The sequence below is a fragment of the Eumetopias jubatus genome, unplaced genomic scaffold (assembly GCF_037043125.1).
Source record: "Eumetopias jubatus isolate StellerSeaLion01/CBP00866 unplaced genomic scaffold, mEumJub1_p1.0 scaffold_1, whole genome shotgun sequence".
Lineage (NCBI taxonomy): Eukaryota > Metazoa > Chordata > Mammalia > Carnivora > Otariidae > Eumetopias > Eumetopias jubatus.
In genome coordinates this window covers 150,428,056-150,451,152 of record NW_028274807.1, presented here as the reverse complement: position 1 = coordinate 150,451,152, position 23,097 = coordinate 150,428,056, and the positions used below count along the sequence as shown (strand labels likewise).

The window sequence follows — 23,097 nt, the reverse complement described above, 5'->3', positions numbered from 1 at the left end:
CCAGGTCCTGTCACCTTTTTCAGATGCACATAAGGCAGATCAACCATTACCTATGTCAAAAAACAATCCAATGTTTTTGAAAGAATTACATGATTTGTATTCTTAGGCAGACATCCTTACTAATATTAGAAAAAGTAAAAGGTTTTCGGCTCCTAGGCAATCTATCTTCAAAATGACAAAAATAAGGACACAGACTCAAAAGGTGATCTCAAAAAGATTATTTCCAGTTTCTGATCCTAAAGGACTTTCAGTAAATTACTATCGCAAAGAGGTTTCCTCAAGAAAAAAAAGAATACTTTTCTTCAGGAGCCGTGTTAATTTCTTCCAGCTTTTCCTTGGTGGTATTGACCAAACTAAGAGCTAAACCTTTACATCCACTGACAAAAACAAAACTGCCCACATTCTGTCAAGTCCATTACCCAGACAATGTCAAGCTGATTTTCTCCAGATGGTTTGTCATTAAGGATCTGTCTACCTAAGGGAAAGAAGGGAAGTACCTTCAAGGATATTGTGAAATAGAAACCTTCCACGATAGATATATCAACAAGGCTTTCTTTTCTCCAATGAGCTTCTCACATAATACGTTTCTGAAAAATAGGCACTTTGCCACATTAAGTGGCATTTCAATCATGATATTGTTCACTCTTGTGAGAACAGAATGGGTATGTAATAACGTATGTCACATTCTAAATATAGACACTTAGAGAGTTCTGTCTGGATCCCAATAGTTGCAGTTAGTTCTCTATATCTGAGTATTTCATCATGGGGGAACTCAAAATATTGGCATAGGCCTCTGCATCAGAGTTGTCATTACAGTTAACACTAGTCTATGCACTAAAACATTTGGTCTTCATTCATCAGCAAATCGCAGTATCTGGAATGGCACTTGAACTAAAGACTGAGTGGGACTGCAGCTGTTGCCACTGGACTAAAGTTAAAGTGAGAAGATCTGAGTTCAACTGCTGCACTGCCCTTTCCCCTACCTGAAGCTTGGTTTCTTCACTTACAGAACAGACACAACTGTCTGCCTATCCAACATGGTTAATGGGAGCTCAAGTGAGTTCAGGTAAATGCAAGCACCCAATAAACTTAGAAAGCACTCCATAAATGTTTCAAGTGCCTTGAATTAACTACCTCTTTTACATATTCAGCTTATAAAGTGGACAAAAGGGCAATCATGGCCTATCATTACATTCTCATACTTTTAACTGAACTAAAACATCCTCAAGTTACTTTCTCCAGCATGCATTATGTGATTATCATTAGCAATGCTAAGAATATTTGCTGAAGCATGGAAAAATCTAAAAAAATAAAAATAAAAATACCTTTAACTATAATCATTATACTATGTAGCACATTTACATAATAAAAAATTAAAAAGAAGAAATGTTTAAGGTATTTTGTGGCATTCAAAGTCTATTTTTGAAAATCCAAATGAATATATACAAGTTTTAGAAGTGTGGCCTTATAATGGGAGTTAGTTCTCTCATGAGAACACAAGTGACTCAGAAGACAGAAATCATTAAATGGTACACTTAAGATCTGTGCATATCTTTTTTTATTATTATTTTTTTAATTTTCTTTATCTATTTGACAGAGAGAGAGCACAAGCAGGAAGAGCAGCAGGCTGAGGAGAAGCAGGCTCCCCACTGAGCAAAGAGCCCCATGCGGGATGGGATCGTGACCTGAGCCAAAGGCAGACACTTAACCCACTGAGCCACCCAGGAGCCCCAAGTACAGTAAAATATTAACAGTGGAATTCAAGTAGTAAGTACACGAGTTTTCATAGTAGAACTCTTTTCAACTTTTCTGTAAGTTGCAAAATGTGTATAATAAAGTGTTGGAAAAAAATAACTAGTTGAGAAAGGTAGATGAGTAAGTGAACAAAAGGCATGGGAACTGGTAATTTCAATAAAAAAAATCCTGGTTTGAAACCAAAAAGGAAGGTAGAGGTAATCACAGTATAGAAGAATACCAATAATTATGTATACATTAGAAAGATTATGGGCAAAGGAGAGAATGCCTCAATTACTGGTTAGAAGAGAAAAAAAAGGAAGGGGGAAGGGCAAGGGTACGAGCAAAGCGGTAGGGGAGGGAAAGAGGGGGGACGGGTAGGCAGGAGGAAAGAATTAACACTTAAAGACATCAATTCCTGTAAATAGCTAAATGACATTACGTAAAATGAATAAATCATTAACAGAACCTACAGAAAGAATAAAAGGTACATCTAGAAATTGAAGCAAAGTACAAAATGAAAATATGTATTATGAGGCAAAACTGGAAGACCTGGCATAACATGAAAGGTAGATGCTAAACATAAACTAAATCTCAGGAGAATAGGAGAACCTATAATGGTTAAATTAAACTCATATTTTACAAAATATAATGCCTATAAAGGGTCAATGAGAACCTGTATAATCCCATCTCCAACTTCCACATTTGGTAGTCCTAAGAATTAACAAAAATGTTTCTTAAAGTCTCATATTTTGAATACATATTATTCTCATACACCCAAAACAACTGATAATTTTTCCATTTCCTCCTTTCATAAGATGACATGCCAGTGGTTGCACTTCCTTCCTGGCTAACCATGTTTAAATAAATGAACTCTAATGGGCTGTATGTTCGACATGATTTACAATACTATTTTCAATAACTGTGCAGAACCCAAATTAGGAAGATGTGCTCTTACCAAACAACTGCATTCTCAGTATGCCCTGAGAAGTAAACCATTTTCTAGTACCATTCAAATTCCCTCCTTTTCCTATGCCTTTTAAAAAGTATCTCAGTGTCAATTATACTTAAAAAAAAAAAGAGAGAGAGAGAGAAAGAAAAAAAGAAAGAAAAAAAAACACACACATCAGAAATGTGTGTATGAACATACATTCAGAGGATGAAAGGAGGGAAAGAGAAAATTACATACGCTGAGGACAGGTCAGACTTAAAAGTGTGCAATAAAGCAGAAAACAGGAAAAGAACAAAAGTACTAGGGAGAACAACAGAAGCTCAGGCAGCAAAAAACAAAGATAAAACCAAAGACGAGGGAGAAGTAGGGAAGCATGTAATAAAGATGTGATTTTTTAATGTAATTAATATGAAGAAGGTTCTAAAATTAGAAAACTGTTATAAAATAAAATACATACCTTTAAATTTTCTCTTTCCAACAAATACGTACTGTGAATTTGCAAAGCACTATGTACATTGGCTTGTAAGTGGACAAAAGAGTAAATGGGAAAATGAAAATGGCAAAGAAAAAGTCAGAGAAAAGTACTTACACTATTTCTACATATCCTTTCTTAATGGTGTTCTCTGAAGCATGAAAGCTTTTATTTTGAGGAAGTCAATTTACCTATTTTTTTCTTTCGTTTCATTTGATGTCATTTTTTTTTTTTTAAGATTTATTTACTTATTCTTGTGAGAAAGAGAGAGAGAGAGGGCAGAAGCAGGAGGCACAGAGGGAGAGGGAGAATGAGTCCCAAGGAGATTCCACGCTGAGCACAGAGCCCAACACAAGGCTCGATCCCACAACCCTGAGATCAGACCTGAGTAGAAACCAAGAGTCCAACACTCAACCGACTGCGCCAGCCAGGCGCCCCCATTTGATGTCATTTCTCTTTTTTTTATTAATATATAATGTATTATTTATTTCAGGGGTACAGGTCTGTGATTCATCAGTCTTGCACAATTCACAGCGTTCACCATAGCACATACCCTCCCCAATGTCCATCACCCAGCCACTGATGTCATTTCTAAGAAAGCACTGCCTACCCCAAAATCTCAACGATTTATTCCTATGTTTTCTTCTTAGAGTTTTACAATTTTAGCTCTTACCTTTAAGTCTATGATCCATTTTGAGTTAATTTTTATAACATAGTGTGAGGCAGGGTCCCAACATCATCCTTTTGCCTGTGGATATCCACTTGTTCCAGTAACGTTTGTTGAAAAACTATTCTTTCCACAACTGAATGACCTTGGCAGCCTTGTCAAAAACCAATTGACCATAAAAATAAGGGTTTATGTGTGGACCCTCAATTCTATTCCATTGATCTATCTACATAAATCTATATATATAAATAGATATAGATATCCTTCTGTCAGTATCACACTGTCTTGATTACTACTGTAGCTTTGCATTAAGTTTTAAAATTGGGAAGAGTGTGTCTTTCAACTTTGTTCTTTTTAAGATTTTACTGGCTATGCTAAGTCCCTTATATTTCCATATAAATTTTAGGACTGGCATGTCAATTAAAAAAAAAGGCAGCTGGAATTTTGATAGGGATTACACTGAATCTATAGATCAATTTGGGAAATATAGCCATCTTAACAATATTGATTCCAATCCATTAACATGGGATGTCTTTCCATTTATTCAGATCTTTAATTTCATTCCACTATGTTTTGTGGCTTTCAATGAATTCTTATACTTCTTTTATTAAATTTATTCCTAGGTCAAGTAGATATAAAAGTTTCTACAGGGACTCCTGGGTGACTCACTTGGTTAAGCATCTGCCTTCTGCTCAGGTCATGATCCCAGCGTCCCGGAATTGAGTCCCACATTGGAGCCCGCTTCTCCCTCTGCCTACCACTCCCCCTGCTTTTGTGCTCTCTCTCTCTCTCTCTCTCTCTGACAAATAAATAAATAAAATCTTTAAAAAGTTTCTATAGAGTATAAAATGCTATGGAAATATACTGTATCACCAACACCAAAAAACAAAACATCTAAAATCACAATAAGCAAAAGAGAAGGTAGTAAAGTAAAATTCAGAAGTAAATCCCGTGGCTAAGGTTAATCTTAGTTGAGCCATAGGTGGGCAGGGGAATTGCATATTTTCAAACACAAATATAATCCAACACTACACCTATATACTTAGTGGGAAGGCATTTTTCACTATTTCCAATTTACTAGATATGTAGCAATAATAAAAGAAACTGAAAGTCCTTTTACTGAATTAATCAAGGCTGTGTTTTCTATCTGGGGTATAGAGAATTATTACTGAAATATTTCTTCCACCAAAAGAAATGAAAATCAAAACTAACATGATAGAAGTAAGTAACTTCTGTTACTAATAAGAAAATAGAAGGAACCGGAATTAAGTTCCAAAGGAAAAAAGAACTTAGACTAGCCTTAGACCTTAGGCTCTCCTTCTGATTAAGATGAACTCTATTGACAATACTTATATTAACTATACTCTAATAACAAAAATAAAACTTAGAATATAATGCAACAAGAGGAAAAAATTACATTAATAAATATGATCATTTTAATTTTTTGTTAGTCTGTAGTAAAACCAAAGATAAAACTGAAAATGACCCAAGCTGACAACAACAGCTTTAAGTCAAGGCCAGTCAACATGATGTAATAAATTGTGGCAGGAGAAAACTCATAGGAAGGAAGCAAAGACAAGGACACATTAGATATTATGCCTATAAGGTGCAAAAAGATAATAAAATGCCATGTAAAGTATAACTGCAAATACGTAAAACTTCATACATACAAATAATGAATAAAGACAATATGTATAAAAAGAATTTTCCTTTTTCTTAAGTTTTATATACTGTTGATATCAAAAATGATTTAAGCTAAAATCTACAATTATGGGCTACTTCATAGTATGAAAATACAAACTTACAAGAATAACCAACTTTGAAACAATATTAATGAACTGATAAAGGGGAAAGATTCATTGGTCTGTCAGAGCAATTGCAAAGTAGGACTATAAAAATCTATGTTGGTCATCTCTGGTAAAACTGTAATTTCCTAATAGATTTCACAGTGACCAACAACACTTTTACAGGCATAATGACTTGTAAGTAAGTGAAAAACACATTGCTAATTTTAAATAGAATGAGTACCACTGGATTAACCTTTAAAATTAAAAATCTAACTTGAATCAACAGGTCAAAATTAGAACAAAGCAGCAAGCATTAATGTCCTCTAAAGTCCTGGGGGAAAACAACAATTTTTAAGTCTACAACTTTTTATTAACAAAGCAAAATCCTTTCAAATTATCAGCTTTCCCTAAAGACCTCTATTCTATGAATCCTTCCACCCACGTAGCTAGCTCACTGAATGGATAATAAAATAGTGCCATGAGATACTTTTATAGCTCATAATGGGAGAGGCCAACATTTCCCCTCTCTTGAGCCATGCTGGTCAGGTTTGTGTAGCTTAAACCTGTCTTAGAAAGGGCAAAGTAATACTCTGAAATGGTAGGCAAGATACCAATCAGGCCCATAAAAGGAAGTCAACAAGATATAATGCAATGTAAGTACAATGTTCACAAGGGAATAATTAGAGAAGAAAGCCAAGCTGACAGCACAGCTGTGAGATTAGCTAATCCAAGTGCCATCCAATCTAAAGCCACATGCAATGAGCTCCACTTCAGATGCATGACTTTGCTCATAAAAGACCTAACATCAACATTTGGGTAGCTCCTTTTTATACAAATAAAGACAAACTGACCATCCCTCCTCCCATACCTGCTCATCCACCACAGCCTCACACACACACAAAGAGAGAGAAAGATATCATTAATAACTTCCCAGAAGTTAAGGACATAAGTTTCCAGATTCAAAGGGCCCACAGAATGCTCAACACAAGTCCTGAGTCGATACCAAAGTATTTCATAGTGAATTTCAAACACTGAAGATGATTTTACAAGCTTCCATGGGTGGGAAAATCAGGTTACATAGAAAGAATTAACAATTAGAATGGCTTTAAACTTTTAAAAGTAATTCTGGAAATGAGGCACCTGGGTGGCTCAGTCAGATGAGCAACCAAACTCTTGATTTCAGCTCAAGGTCATGATCTCAGGGTGGTGGGTTCAAGTCCCACATAGGGCTCCCCGCTCAGCACAGAGTCTGCCTGACATGCTTTCTCTCTCCCTCTCCCTCTGCTCTTTCTCAAACAAATAAATAAAATCTTTTTTTTAAAAAAGGTAATTCTGGAAAGAGGACAATCACTGTATTGATGCCTTCAAACTCCTGAAGGAAAACTACAGACAACCTATAAACAGCCTATGCCCAGTCAAACCATTCTATTTCCCATACTTGATGATTAAAGACATTTTTAGACATTTGAGGCCTCAAAAACTTACCTCTTTTATGCCCTTTGTCAATAAGCTACTAGAAGATATACTTCACCAAATAAAAGAGAAAAATCAAAGGAGTAGTTTGTTGCAGAGTCGGCCAGGGACTCAGGTTCCTTTCCTCCAGTGACTACTCCTTTACCCCTGCTTCCCAACTCGCAGCTGATAGAGATGTGAGCGAGATATACACCTGAATTGTGTTAAACCACTGAAACTTGGGGGTTGTTTAAGATGGTTAGTCTATTCTGACTACCAGACACAAAAAGGTGATAGAGCTATTCCACTTTTCAAAACTGAACCACATATTGGTTAGAAATACATGTTTGGAGAGTAGGACGGCACAGTTGGGCAAGGAATGGTCCCAAGAGAGCGATTAACATGTAAAATGGCATTGTGATTGCCTGAGAAGGAAGGCACACATTAAAGAATATGTACAGGAACTTCTAGGATAATTGTAATGTTCATTTCTTGCCTAGGTAGCGAGACACAGATGCCCATTTTATTGTTCTTCCTCAAACTGTATTTTTGTTTTATATCTCTCCATGTTTCACAAATAAACTAATTATTTTGTTCAAAATAAATCAGATACATAGGATGAGGCACTTAAAAAAAATGTTGGAGTATTTGGGAAAAAATAAGGTGAAGAGAAAACTAAGTAAAGAAAGGAAACCCCCTGGCAGCCCCCCTGGAAAAACTGAGTTAAACAAGAAAGAAAGCAATCATGGTACAATACTTGGCTAAGCAGTAAATAATATTTATTTAGTTATAATGAAAACACCAACTATTGATTTAAAATTGCAAAACTGGAATGTTGCAGAGAGGAGATGAGGGGAATAATGAAGAAACAGAAAATTAACAATAAAAACCACCAGTAATACTTAGTTAATTGCACATACATGTTTTTCAAAGAGAAATAGGTTTATAAAGTATGTGCTATTTTGTAAGATACTTCTTTTAACTGCACATACATGCTTTTTAAACAAAAATGGGCTATTTTGTAATCAGCTATGGCAGACAGACTCTAAGGTGGCTCCCCACCATTATTCCCCCTCCTGTTCCTACCTTTGTGTAAACACCTCTCAAAGAATGTGGCCAGGACTTGTGACTTGCTTCTAACCAACAGAATATGACAAAGGTTATGAGATGTCATTCCCATGGTTATGTTACATTATATAAGACTAGCCAGCTAGCCGACTTGCTCTAGGCTCTCCTTAATGATTTAACCAAGTGGTCATATCAGGAAATTCCATGGGGCGAAGAAATTCATTCAGGTTGCCTCTTAAGAGCTGAGAGCAGCCTTTAGGAGCTTGAAGACAGCCTCTACATAACCTTTAGTTATCCTAGAGTAACCTTTAGTAAGCAAGAAGCTTCAGTCCTAAAACCACAAATAAATTAATTCTGCCAAAAACCTCAGTGAGCTGGGAGATGGATTTTTGTCATGTAAGTCTTCAGAAGAGGATTCTGCCCAGCCACACACACCTTGATTACAGCCTCATGAGACCCTATGCAGAGGACCCAACTCAGCCACGCTCAGACTCCTGCCCCGCAGAAACGTAGGATAATAAATCTGTGTTGTTTTAAACTCTAAATTTGTGTAACTTATTACACAATACAGAAAACAAATGCAACAGCTTTTAAAACTTTGGATAAAAAAAAACCTTTGGATGAATAAATTCTGCAAAGGTACAGGGATAAAAAAAATCAACACATACACACATGTACAAAACAGCTGCATTTCCATACACTAGCTATGCACAATCCAAAAAGGAAATTAAGAAAACAATTCCATGTACAATAGCATCAAAAAGAGTAAAATACTTAGGAAAAAACTTAACCAAGGAGGCTTGTACACTGAAAACTACAAAACATTGCTGAAAGAAATTAAAGGAGACATAAATAAATGGAGAGCCACCCCCTGTTCAAGGATTGGAAGACTTAACATTGTTAAAATGTCAATGATACCCAAAGCCATCTACAGATTCAATGCACTCTCTATATCAAATCCTAATGACATTTTTTGTAGAAATAGAAAAACCCATCCTAAAATTAAAATTTATATGCAATCTCAAGGGATCATGAACAGGCAAAACAGTCTTGAAAAAGAACAAGTTGGAGGTATCACACGTCCTAATTTCAAAACTTAACTAGAAAGCTACAGTAACCAAAACAGTGCCTTACTGGCATATACCACAACCAAAAATAACTCACAGTAGATCAAAGAAATAAGGGTAAGCTAAAACTACAAAACTTTAAGAAGAAAACATACACAAAAAGCTTCATGACATTGGTTTGGTGATGATTTCTTGAATATAATGCCAAAAGCCCAGGCAACAACAACAAAAGGTAGATAAATTGGACTTCATCAAAATAAAAACTTTGTGCATCAAAGGACAATATCAAGAGAAAAAAAGTGACCCACAGGATGGGAGAAAATATTTGCAAATAGTACATCTAATAAGGGATTAATCTCCAGAATATATAGAGAATCCCTAAAATTCAACAACAAAAAACAAACAACCCAATTCAAATATGGGCAAAGGAATTGAACAGATATTTCTCCAAAGACAGATAAATGGCCAATGAGCACATGAAAAGATGCTCCACATCACTAGTTATTAGGGAAATACACATTAAAACCACAATGAGACACCACCTCACATCCATTAGAATGGCTATTATTTTAAAAAATAATAATAAGTGTGTCAAAGATGCAGAGAAACTAGAACCCCTGTACATTGCTGGTAGGACTGTAAAATGATCAGCCACTGTGGAAAATGGGCATGGCAATTCCTCAAAAAATTAAACATAGAATTGCCATATAATCAAACAATTCTACTTATGGGTATATGCCCAAAAGAAATGAAACCAGGGACTCAAATAGATATTTATACACTTGTGTTCATAGGTAGCAGCATTATTCACAATAGCATTATTCACAATTTGGTAAAAGCTAATTAAGTGTCCATCAACGGACAAAGAGATAAACAGAACGTGGAATATACATACAATGGAATATTAGCCTTAAAAAGGAGTTAAATTCTCATGCATGCGGGTGCCTGGGTGGCTCAGTCGGTTAGGAATCTACTTTCAGCTCTGGTCGTGATCCTGGCATCCTGGGATCAGTCCTGCATTGGGCTCCCTGCTCAGCAGGGAGTCTGCTTCTTCTTCTCCCTCTGCCCCTCCTCCCCGCTCATGTTCTCTCTCTCTCTCTCATAAATAAAAATCTTAAAAAAAAAATTCTCATGCATGCTACAACTCGGATGAACCTTGAGAACATTGTGCTAAGTGAAATAAGCCAGACACAAAACAGAAATATATGATTCTACTTATATCAAGTACTTAGAGTAATCAAATTCATAGAGACAGAAAGTAGAATAGCGGTTGCCAGGTGCTATGGGGATCGAGGAATTATTTTTTAATGGGCGCAGAGTTTCAGTTTGGGATGATGAGAAAATTCTGGAGATGGATGATGGTGAAGGTTGTACAACAGTGTGAATGTATTTAACACCACTGAATTGTACACTTAAAGATGATTAAAATGGTAAATTTTATATTACATATATTTTAACACAATTTTTTAAAAACCCCACTTGGATGGATAACAAAGGGTGAGTTGGGTAAGACAGGCAGACAATGACTCTCATTTCTTTGACTATCCACTGAGATATGGCAATATCCATGACAGGGGGGAAGACAGCCAATCTAAAACTGAATTTTTTTTTCTATCTTTAATCCTATAATCCTTGGGTCACTTTACTGAAATCCTTTTTTTTTTCTTTTTAATAGCAACCTGTATGCTTACTAATTGTACTCTTTATTGTTATAAATTACTTAAACCATTTAACAGGGAAATAAATATTTTAACATCCTAGTCCTCTGCATACAGTATACTCTATTTTACTTAGAAAACAGCCAAAAAAGTGCTCCTGGCTGTTAAAATGTTTCAACTTAGGAAAGTGGGGGATATAGAAAGAATAACAAAGTGATCAGAACAAGTAACTTTAAAAAGAGTTTCCTAAAACAGTAAAGTTATGTTATATCAAAACTAGTTAAGGTTTTGGTGTTCATAATGAAAAAACAACTGAAACATACAAGGTTCAAAGTGAAAACAATGAAAAAGATGAACTACGATTTTTTTAAGAAGGGTTTTAATAGTTCCCTTCTGAGGAAATAAAAACAACCTGATACACATTTGTACAAAATGTACAAAAGTACATTGTACTTTTTTTTTTTTTTTTTTGGTAGAGAAAGGCTGAGACTTGAGACAGGCAAGGGATAAATAGGAATAAATCAAATAGGAATAGAAAAAAAAAGGGAAAATACTCCAGTTTACTTTTTCTCCTCACACTCAATACAGTACTAAGTACATCATTATCAAATGCAAATAATCCAAATTTCTGAGGGCAAGGAAAAACTAAATTTCTTGGAGTTACAACCTAATCTAAAGCAAAAAAAGGAAACCATCTGCAGCTTTGCATCTGTAAATTAAGTTTGCACTGCATGCAGAATTCTTCAAATAACCTTGACTGTAATACAAGGCTGCAGTTTAATATAGTGACAGGAACCTTGGGTACACGGGTGGAGTACTAAGCCCTTTAAACAGTTTTCTAGCCTAAGTAGTGAAATCAGTTAAAGAACTTTAAACCCAAGGGCCTCATTCACTAAGTATAGAAAACACCAAGGTTTTCATGAGAAAGCACATGATACACAGAGGCAGCTGTACTGGGAGATAGCATCTGGTAACAGCCTCGAGTTATTTTTAAAGAGATAACTTCATGATAATGTACATGAGATTGTAGCAGTTCCATGGGAAGAAGAGCGCGAGAATTTGGGAAGAAGCTAATTTCTCTGTACGAACTCAAAATAATCCTATAAAACAGCCCATCATTCCCAGTGTCCTTTTGATCCAAAGATATGTGTGCAAGTCTCTGAAGTGGACTAGTTCAACTAGGGCCATGGCCTCCCTATGCCAGTATCAGTAATGGTTTTCTTCTGTTGTAAAACATTTGACTGATCACTCTTAGACCCAGACCATAACATCATGGTACAATCCTGTGCTCCTCCTTCTGCACATTCCTCTGAAATACTTTTCTCATTAGTTTTCCTTAATCACGCTCTTTTCTCAAAAAAGAAAGACAAAAAGAAAAAAAATGATCCTAGGATATGCACGCTAAGAAGATTTTCACCCCAAAACTTAGCTTTAATCTTCTGGAGGCAAATGTCCTTTATAAGCTCACTTTTCTGCGGTTGCCGCTTTTCCTGAACCGCAGGCCTTCCTGACTGGCAGCCGGGCCAGGACAGATTACAGTTATGTGGTAGGTTCTGTCGGACGATCTCTGACAAGGCCTCAAAATAGAAGCTGGGCACAAGCCAGAGACATTGCCACTCACAAGTTCCAACTTCATCATCATACATCAGTACTTTATTTTTTCTCCCCTAGAATCTCTCATTTTCAAAGGGCAAAAGTTCCTGAACCCCCCTCCTCCTGGTCATGAGTGAGCTGTATAATACAGAAATTAAACTTTTAAACTTTTAATTTGCTCACAAACACTTTGCAGAATAAAAACTGAAGCTGTACCTACCCCCTGCCTTGGGATATTAATCCATCCATAGCACTCTGGTTTGCAAAAGGATTTTGGAATCTCAAACTCTACAGAGGTTTATTTTATTATGAATAGACTAGGATGTGGAAGGTAAAGAAAGACAGAAGGTGGACTATATATTTTCTGTGACTAATAATATAGTAGCAGACTTCATCAGGGCAAGAAGTTAAACTATACACAATATTTTTAATTGATATTGGTCATAAAATCCTAAAACAATCAACCAACTACAAAAGGTATTCATTTAACTATTACCCAATATATAAGTGAAGTGGTTTGTCTATAACACCAGTCTTCAAGCCACAGTATTTTCACCCTTACCAAAGTACAAACAAAATTAACCACCAGTCACTCTAAATGTTTAAATTAAGATTGCCTTATAAAATACATTTTAATATTTTTTAAAATGGAGAGGACAGAATACAAAGTAAGAGTTCCTTTCTCCTACAAGGTTGAGAAAGAAGTTAACTTCTGTTATAAAATAAAATCCAACATAAAATTGAAACAAATTTATAAATCTTCACAATTTAAGGTCCAACTTTGCAATCACTCTTTCAGAAATATATTCCATATACATACTTATGGAATAGTGCAAAGATTTATATACTAGTTGTTCACTATAGCAACATTTGTAGAAAGCTAAAAACAACCTAAATGTCTGTTAACAGGGAATGGTAAAACAAATCATGGAAAATGAATAAACTGTGGTTCATCTACACTAGGCAAGACATCCAGTCTTTTTTAAAAATCAGATGGACACATGTACTAATACAGAAAAGTCTCTAAGATATATATCAAGGGTAAGAATGAAGGATAGAAGAAAGTTCTCCTAAACATAGGTGATTACATATGTAACAGAAAATTTGGAGAAGAATATACAGGAAACTATTCACAGTAGTTGCTTGGATTGGGGGTGGGGGAGTGAGAAAAGGCTAGAAGTTTGTTGTGCCTTTGCACCACATAACATTTTCTTTTCAAATGTTTTATCAATTTTTAAAAATCCTACAAACATCTACTGTACCCATGAAGTGGGCATTCTCTTTCCATGTATGTATGCCATGTCCTCTGTCTTCTCAACCATTTTTACTCTTACCTACTGCTCTCCCTACCACTAAACCAAAACAAAAGCATACACATTTAGCAAATCTCAGAGTTCCCCCAAGAAACAGAATCCTTTTTCCATCCCCCCACCAGAATAAAGAAATAATAGAATAAACAAAAAAGTATAACTTATACTAAACCCTGTTTTTAGCCCCATGTTTGATTCCTTTTAAGTCTGGCCTAATTTCTTGTAGGGCAAAAAGTTTTAAAAGTGAAGTGCAATGTGCAACACAAAAAAATTATTTCCAAAGGTGTCTATCTAGTATCTTAAAAGGAGAAATGGAGAAAAAGGTAAAATTATTCTACTCACTGGGCAAATTCTGCTCAATCCCTTCCCTCTGAAGTTTTAAAAAGTTGAGTTTTGAATAATGCTCATAAAGTCTATTAAGTCTATTGCAAACCGGAAAAGGTAGTACATTTTCCTGGTTAAAGGTCCATCTCACCATTCAAAGTCTCCAGAAAGAAAGTAACTACCTAAAAGGAAAAGGCTATGAAACGGCCTCTATTTTGTAGGTTCAATGGATAGTGCTCCTATGGTAAAGACAGAATTGTATCTCCTCTTAAATGATCCTCATCAACATTCCCAGCACGCTGCCAGAATTTTTTTTTTCTATACATCATCAATTCTGTTCCTTTTCACACTAGGAGCACCGTAAAACAATTCACAAAAAGCTTAGCAAGACACAGCTCTCATTTCTAGTACAAATATGTTTTTGGTTTTGTTTTTAGAGAAAAAGAATCTACTTGCCAAATATACCCTCCTATCACTTTTTTTCCTTCATTACGGAGATGCTTAAATCATGACATTTAAGGCTGGAAGGCTTCTCTTGCATATCTACCTATCAAGACTGTTAGTTATGGTGCTTTCCACAAGGGATTTTCCAAAAGGGAATCTCTCTTTACTGGGAACTGAAACTCTTAATTAAGTCACTATTAGCTGGACAAAAATCAAAAGCAACATTAGGGAACACTCTATATATAAAAATGAATATCCAAGAAAATAAGATGATAAAATTTAGTCAAATAATTAAAGGAACCTGGTAAGCAAGACCAACTTACCATTACTTTATAGCTGATAACTAAAGTTCCCTACAAATGAAAATCAAGGTAAAATAAGCTGAATTCCAAAAAGAAGTAAAAGAAAACAAGGCTAAGTGTATCAAGTTCTCTGTGATTCGAGGTTATTTTGCTTAACAATATTTTTAAAGCCAAAAGTGATCAAATTACATTTCAGCAATAAAAAGTTATTTCTAGTTTACAATGAATTCATTCCAATAATAAATCACAACTTCAATACCCACTTTCTTCTATAACAGAACTTATGTAAGAACTCAGTGTAGTCTCATTCCACATTTTTAAGGATTCACAAAATAGGTGAGGCCTTTCACTGAAAAGACTATTTTGTATACTGTAGATTCTTTCAGTAAACTTTTTTATACCTTTTCTCATTTATTTTGTTTCTAGACCCCTTCACTTATCTTCCCACATCTGGCAAAAAAAAAAAAAAATAGGGGGAGTGGGGGAGGGTAAAATAACAACAATTCACTTAGGAACTAACTATTCTAAAGCCAAACACTCTGCAAAAGTTCAATTTTTATGTCCTTACCACACTTCAAGACAGTAAGTATGCAGCAACAAACCTAACAAAGCATAATACAACACTTCATATAAAATGACTGAAGGCATCTAAACAGGCAATAACAAACTTCTAGCTTTCCTCTATTCCAATTTTAAGATCCATATCAATGATTCACAGAGTGACCTAGCTTTCTAAATGAATCACGCTTTCTAAAATTCTTACTCTAACATGAATACTAGGTCATCATCTCTATATTTGTTAAAGAGAGCATGATGTTGGTTAAAAAGGGTTAATACTGCAAGACTTCCAAACCACAGCAAACTTTAAGTCTCTGCCAACTAACTCTTATCTGCAACACTGCATTCTCCAACAATTGCACCTTTATATATAGATTCATCCCCATATAAAATGTTATCTTGAAAAAAATGTTATTTTATATTATGAACTCGCCCACCCGTACCTGTTCACCATCTCTCTGGTTCCATTCATTGCATCCACGTTCTCTTCCCATTGCGATAACATAAAAAATTAGTGGCTACTTAGTTATTCTTACACATTATCTCCTAGTCAATTAACCTACTCTACAGTTTTTCTGTTTACCGGAGAAGTGCTGAGTCATTAAATGTAAACTCAAAGAAAATGAGCTACAAACAGTTAAAGTTTAGGATACAATATTTCCCTAGCCGTGTCTCAGCAGCCTAATATTTGTATCTCCCACGGTGGAAAAGTAGAGCAAACACTTGAACTTTTTCCCTCTAAGAAAGGAAAAGAGGTGCGTTCCCTTATGTCCGCCTGCTTCCTGCTGGATATCCACAGGCAAGAGAAGCAGGCCCGACTGGAGCTGTATAATTTAACAATCTGGGTGTGAATAACACCCATATTAGTCAAGCATAAACCCCGACACTCCTAGCAAGCGCCTGTTATGCCCGCGCTTCAGTTCGGGTCAAGGAAGAAAAAAAAATCCCATAAAAATGCTACGCCCTCCACCGGCCTGACACCGTTCGCTGGGGTGCCGGTCCAGGGACAGAAGCGAGGGAGTGCCGCGCCGGGGGAGAGAAGGAGCCTCGAGCACCGAGGCACAGGGACAGCGGCCCAATGTAATTTCTCCCACAATGGGAGTAACCCCTTCCCCTGGCACAGACGGAGGGTGCGCGTTAGAAATCAGGCGTGCTGCCGGCGAACGCGGTAGGCGGGGGGCGACCCCGACCCGAGAGCCCGCAGGGAAGCCCGTCCCCCACCAGGGATCAGCGGCGGCGCCGGTCGCACGGGCTGTAGAGGCCGGGAAGGGGGCCCCGGGACGGCGGGAGGGACGGCCCTTACCTGTCCCTGGGCGCGGGCTGTGGCTGTGGCGCCGCCCGGGAAGGGCCGGGGCGCGGGTCGGCCGCCGGGAGCCGGCCGGGCGAAAAGCGAGGAGCGGAGGGCGAGGGGCGCGGACGGCGACCTGGGTCCCAGGCTCCCGGCCAGGGAGGCCGGGCTGGACGCGGCGGCTCCCGGCACCCGAGGCCGGTCAGTTAGTCACGCCGGTGGCCCCGCGGCGCGGTGGCTGAGGCAGAGACAGCGGAACCGGCCCCCGGGAGGAGCCGCAGCCCGAGCGGCTGGCGACGGAGGCGAAGGAGGGGCGGGGCCACAGGGTCGGTGACCCGCTCACCCGGAAGCAGTTGCGGCTGCGGCGGCGCGCGCTGCGGGACTGGCAGGATCCCGGCCTGGCGGAGCACGACTGGCTCTCCCGCAGCCAGCTGCGCGCCGTTACGGGAGCGGTGCTTCCGCCGCAGTGCGCCACCACTACGAGCTGCCGGCGCCGCGCTGGAGGGAGGGTGGCTGGGTGCGACCCCGGTGGGCGGAGGACCGGGAGCCCGGAAGGTGAAATGAGGCGGGCGCCCGCTCGCGGCTGCACCTGCCCTGGTCGCCCCTAAACTGTCCGGCCTGGTGGGCTTGGGTAAGTGGGCCGGGGCGGCGGTTCCGACTGTAGAGAACGAGTGTGCGAGAGCGAGTGGGTGTAATGGCAACGCGAAAAGCCTTATTTCCAAAATGAAAACGCGTGATTTTAAAATGATTTCCGGAGAAAAATGCGGCGGGGTTGGGGGGTGGGGTGGATGGAAGGATGTAGAGGCCATTAAATATCTGCTAGACACGGAGGTGTCATTCATTCCAGAAGTGTCTCTCGAGACTCAGCAGGTTCAAGGCGCTGGAGAAAGGCCAGGGCCCAGCTCTTTGGGAAGCTTACCTTCTAGTGGGGTAGAGGGATTTAAGCAGACAGACAAGGTAATGACAGATTGTGGTAAGGCTGTACAGGAAATACATAAGAATGATGTGAGAGATTGTGTGGGCGAGACCCCTTTTTCAAGATAGGATGGCTAGAGAACCAACCTAGAGGAGGGAAGTGATAGTTGAGCAGCTTCCTGGGGGAAAAGGCACGAAATACACTTAGCCACAATCTTAGAGACTACAGGTTCCAGAACCTGCTTGAGTAAGCTCACGGATTCCATGTGAAGAACCTGTCTCTAAAGCCTTCTAAGGTCAGTCTGTGTGCTGTCCACCCTTGCAATTTCACAAGGTTGCTCACCCTTTCGAGTTGATGGAGCCCGGGAATATGGCTCTTTTAGCGGAGGTTCAAGGCATGAGTTAGGGAACGTTGGTCTCCAGACAGAGAGACCAACGTCAACAGGCGCTTCCGGGGGAGAATTACACCATCAGCCTTGAAAGATAAATTCTTTAACCTTTTACCATTTCTTTTTCCATGTCACTTTTTCTCAGACCCATGAGTAAACATTAAAATTATTATTTTTACCTGGGATCAAGAGGAGTTTGGGGCACCTGGGTGGCCCAGTTGGTTAAGTGTTTGCCTTCCGGTCAGGTCATGATCCCAGGCTCCTGGGCATCAACCCCCGTCAGGCTCCCTGCTCAACGGGGAGTCTCTTCCTCCATCTCCCTCTCCCTCTCCCCCTCCATCCCGTTTGTGCTTTCTCTGTCATTCTCGCTGTCTCTCAAATAAATAAATAAAATCTTAAAAAAAAAAAGAGGTGCTTTAATCTTCCCAAAAGGTTATATACTCTGTTATGATCTGAATAAAAGAATGATGGCCTATTTTGCTAAATCAGTTAAAGTCAAAATAAAAAGCCAACTTGCAAAAGAGAGGACCTATTCAGGTACTAATGCATTACCTGAATAATACCAGTAAATCCAATAATGTTTATTAAATATTTGTTTATATAACTGCATAATTAATAGAACAATTGTTTGGATAATAGTAGGATTAGATTCTCTTGCCCTTTTTATTTACCCCTTAGCCATTTGTTTTGACACATACCACACTAACAGGGAAAGAAATATTTTGTTGTGTCTTCTGGGAAAACTGGGAAGGACCTCACACTTACTGCTACCTACTGTTTGCACAGCATTGTGCTAGGCAATTAAATATATTATCCCTTTCAGTACTAGGACCAACCTTGAGATATGGTGATTATTATACCCATTTTAGGAGCAAAGACATTGAGATTCAGAGACTGTGACTAGCCTAAGGTAACAAAACTAGTAGCTGGAAGAGTCAGAATTTGAACTCAGGTCTTCTAGCCCTAATTCCCCTTTTACTTTGTACAGAGTTGCTAAGCTCTAATATTTAAGAAGGAAATATAAGTGTCCAGCCAAGCAGATTTCTATGTTACTTTAATAAGCTTTAAGGTACAGTGAGATGAGGCAATTTGGGAGCTTCTCTGGGTTTTCAATTCTCCCTCTGTAGGATATTTGCCATCTATTTGGCACTGAAAAAGCTACTCATAAAAGTTCATAATGCCGTGTGTCCTTTGAATGCTCCCAGGAATGTGGTAAATTATGACACTAACGTTTTATCATTGCAAGGGGGTCCTGCCTAAATGTGTCCCTCTGAATTCTTTCACAAGCAGTCTTTCCTTGCACATCAAGTAATTTCTTTCTGCCAAAAATATGTGTTCCCAGATTTTTATGGAATATCGTGACATGTGAATGCCCCCAGGTCTGTGTAGGCTGGCTGCTCTAGGGACATTTAATGGATGAAGGAAAATCTTGCAAATGTTTATACAGTTTTGAGGAATGAAGTGGTAGGATTTGTACATTTTTGTTCCTTTCATATCAGATCTTCCACGTTTTTCTTTGATGATGTCAAGAAATACAAGTTTTCCTTTCTCAAGAGCAAACACTCATTTTTGTGGTTTTTGCAAAATTAAGTTGTTTTTTGGAAATGGTACTATGTTTCACTCTCTACATGTCTCTGGAAAATATCATTAGTTTGAACATTAAAAATAGGATGCCAGTTTTCAGAGCCTAATATTTTTATTAGTAAAGTGTGTGCCTGTCTGTCTGTCTTGGACACATTTTTTAAAATTTTGGTTAACTCCTCACAAACCTATGGAAATTTGGCAAAGCAAGTCTTCAACTATGTATATTTAAATTCTCTTTCTAAAAATACCTTATCTCCCTTTACTATTTTTCCTCCTGTCTTTTTTTATTAATTTATTTATTTCACTTATTTGGAAATAATTATAGACTCACAAGAAGTTGCAAATATAATACAGAAAGGTTCTATGTACCCTTTACCCAGGTTCCCCCACTGGTAGCACCTTGTATACCCATAATACATTATTAAAACTAGAAAATTAACATCTTGCTATCTTCTTTAGGTTTTTAGTTTCTTTTTATGTTTCATTATATCCAAAAATTACCATTTTATACCATTTTGTAAATTCATCTTTATTGTACTTGATTTGGCTCTTCTCCCTTTCCTAAATTAATAAATGACAAAGTCAATAAGCTTGCCACAGTGCTCATGGAATTCCAAGTTTACTAAAAACTTCTGTTTCAGCGCACGTAAAAAGAAGTCATTTGTAAGATTTCTGCTTTTTTTCTGCTTATACTGTTCCATGTCATTCTACCCTAATAAACCTGTAAATGTATATAACCTGTGATGTGTATGTTTTTATATATCCTCTGACTACTGAAATGTTTTCAAAGAGATTGCTGTTAAAATTAAAAGAAAAATAGAGGCACCTGGGTGGCTCAGTTGGGTGTCTGACTCAATTTCAGCTCTGGTCATGATTGCAGGGTCATGGGATTGAGCCTCACGTTAAGCTCAGCACAGAGTCTGCTTAGAATTCTCTCTCTCCCTCTGCCCCCCCCCCCCAGCTCTCTGTAAATAAAAAAATAAATAAAATCTTCAAAAAAATAAAAATAATGCAAAGCTTTTCATTTGGGGAAAAAATGTTTCTAGGGGCACTTGGGTGGCTCAGTCAGTTAAGCATCTGCCTTCGGCTCAGGTCATGGTCCTGGGGTCATGGGATGGAGACCCAAGCCCTGTGTCAGGCTCTTCTCTCAGTGGAGAGTCTGCTTCTCCCTCTGCCTCTTACCCTGCTCATTCTCTCTAAATAAATAAATAAGTACAATCTTTAAAAATAAAAAAGTTTCGGGGCACCTGGGTGGCTCAGTTAAGTGTCTGCCTTTGGCTCAGGTCATGATCCTGAAATCCCGGGATTGAGTCCTGTGTTGGGCTCCCTGCTTAGTGGGGAGTCTTCTCATTCTCCCTCTGCCTCCCCCCACCTGCTTGTGTTCTGTCTCTTTCTCTCTCTCAAATAAAATCTTTAAAAAAAAAATAAAAATTAAAAAGTTTCTAAATATCTGACTATCCAAGTGAGAATGCCACGGTCTATTGGCTCAGAAGCCAAATCTCACTTAAGGCTAATTCTGGCTCTATGTGGATTTTCCTAGACAGACAGCTCACCCTTTACTCCACTAGAGAGTAAACAAAGGAAAGAAAAGAAGTGTAACTTACTTTCTTCAGTCTTAGTGGTGAGGAAAAGTTGATGAGGGAATTTGGGATTTGGTGTAGGTATCAATTATGTATAAATGCCTAATCACAGATAATCAAATGATGGCTCTTCTGCATTATATTTATTGTAAACGAGTAGTCAAACATCTTTCATACTATGGCTCGTTTAGCAAAGGTATTCATCTATTGTGTACCAGGTACCCAGTTAGACACTAGTAACAGGGACACAACAGGATTGATTTTTTTTAAAGGAGTATTAAACTCTTACTATGTGCCAGGTACTTCATAGATGATAGGGATCCAGTAGGAAATAAAAAGAAAGCTGTGTTTTCTTATGAAACTTAGTCTGATAAGGGAGACAAATTATCACACAAAAGCAACTTTATAATCCAAATAGGTATTACTAAGGGTAAGGAGGTGGTGCATGAGGGCATTGAAATGAAACTCAACCTAATCTGGGGTGTCCGAAATGGCTTCTCACAAGAGATGCCTTGAGCCAAGACTTAAAACTGCCTCAGGGTGGGGCACCTGGGTGGCTCAGTTGAGCATCTGACTCTTGATTTCAGCTCAGGTCATGATCTCAGGATCCTAGTTTCAAGTCCAGCATCAGGCTCTGTGCCCAGCTCAGAGTCAGATTGAGATTCTCTCTCTCCCTTTGCATGACCCCACCCCACCCCCAATTGCATACGCTCTCTCTCTAAAATAAATAAAATCTTAAAAAAAAAAAACTGACTTGGAGTGAACTTGTTACAGAAGTATCATAAAGGGAAAACATAAAGACTTCATAATGGAATCAGCTGAGTCCCAGGGCCTGAAAAGAAATGAGGAAGATAATGTGAAATGAGTCCGGAGAATTAAGCAAGGATCCATCAGGCAGGGTCTTATAGGTTTGGTAAAGATTCCCGTCTTTGTTTCAAAAGTGATACAAACCAATTTAAGAGTTTTTAGTGGGAGTGACATCAGATTTGTGTTTCCAAAAGATCACTCTCGCTTCAACTTGAAGAATTCATTCTTTAAATAAGTCCTGAGTGCCCACTAAAGGCCAAGTTCCAGTCTGCATGCTGAGTACACAGCACTGAACAAAACAAAGATCCCCAGTCTTTGAGGATCTTCTAGACAGTATACAATGATAGCACATAAAATCGTGAGAAGCTCTATAAAGAATATTGGAACCCAGGTGAGAATAAAAGGGTAGGGTGGTGGTGCTATTTTATTAGCTTGAACCATATGAAATTCCTGATATTTTTTACGTTTGTTTTTAAACTCAGAACAATATTAGGTTCATTTGATTCAACATGGTTGAATGACACCTAATACTCGGAAGAGTCAGAGAAGACCTCTGATGAAGTGATCCAAAGAAAGAGGCAAGTCATTCAAATACCTAAGAGAAGAGCAACCCAAGCAAAGGGACAGAAAATGCAAAGACCCTAAAGCAAAAATGCACTTGCCATGTTTGAGTAGCAACAGGAAACCAGTGTGGCTGAAGAGTAATAGACAACAGGGAAGAATGGAATTAGGGACCAGCTCATAGTAGGTCTTGAAGACTATCAAGAAACTGCCTTTCCCTTTCTGAATGAGGTAAGCTATCTGAGGGTTTTGGACAGAGGAGCTACACAATCTGTCATCTTAAGCAGGAATGCTCCACTAATAGTAGAATCTAGCTAGTGGGTATACAGATGGAGCAACGTAAAATTTTTTCACCTTTGCCGTATATTTGAAAATTTACCTAATAAAATGAGACTGTTTTAGCTGCTGTATTGTGAACAGACTTTAGGGGGACAATGATGAGATCAAGAAGACCAGTTAGACTATTGCAATAATTCAGACAGCAGTGGAGATAAGTGGTTAGATTCTGAATACATTTTGAAGATAAAGACACTAAGATTTGCTGATGGAATTGGTTCAAGATGCAAGAAAAAGAGAAAAGTAGGG

At 38.2% G+C, this 23,097-nt stretch overlaps 1 protein-coding gene and 1 long non-coding RNA gene across 10 annotated transcripts in view; one reads left to right on the top strand and one right to left on the bottom strand.

Moving 5' to 3' along the window:
- LRRFIP2 (LRR binding FLII interacting protein 2) overlaps nucleotides 1-16,977 on the bottom strand; it is a 107,570-nt gene extending 90,593 nt beyond the window's left edge. For 2 of the 8 annotated variants that reach the window (XM_088026756.1, XM_028107126.1), the window contains exon 1: nucleotides 16,692-16,973. The gene's annotated coding sequence lies outside the window, so the exon portion shown is untranslated. Of the gene's footprint in view, nucleotides 1-3,143; nucleotides 3,232-16,691 lie in introns of those variants that run through there. The other 6 variants (XM_028107130.2, XM_028107129.2, XM_088026764.1 and 3 more) reach the window with 5 other exon arrangements.
- A 12-nt stretch (nucleotides 16,978-16,989) lies between these two features.
- LOC114212295 (uncharacterized) overlaps nucleotides 16,990-23,097 on the top strand; it is a 47,828-nt gene continuing 41,720 nt past the window's right edge. The window contains exon 1 of one of the 2 annotated variants that reach the window (XR_003609933.2): nucleotides 16,990-17,307. This is a non-coding gene — a long non-coding RNA (uncharacterized LOC114212295). The remainder of the gene's footprint in view (nucleotides 17,308-23,097) is intronic. The other variant, XR_003609932.2, reaches the window with a different exon arrangement.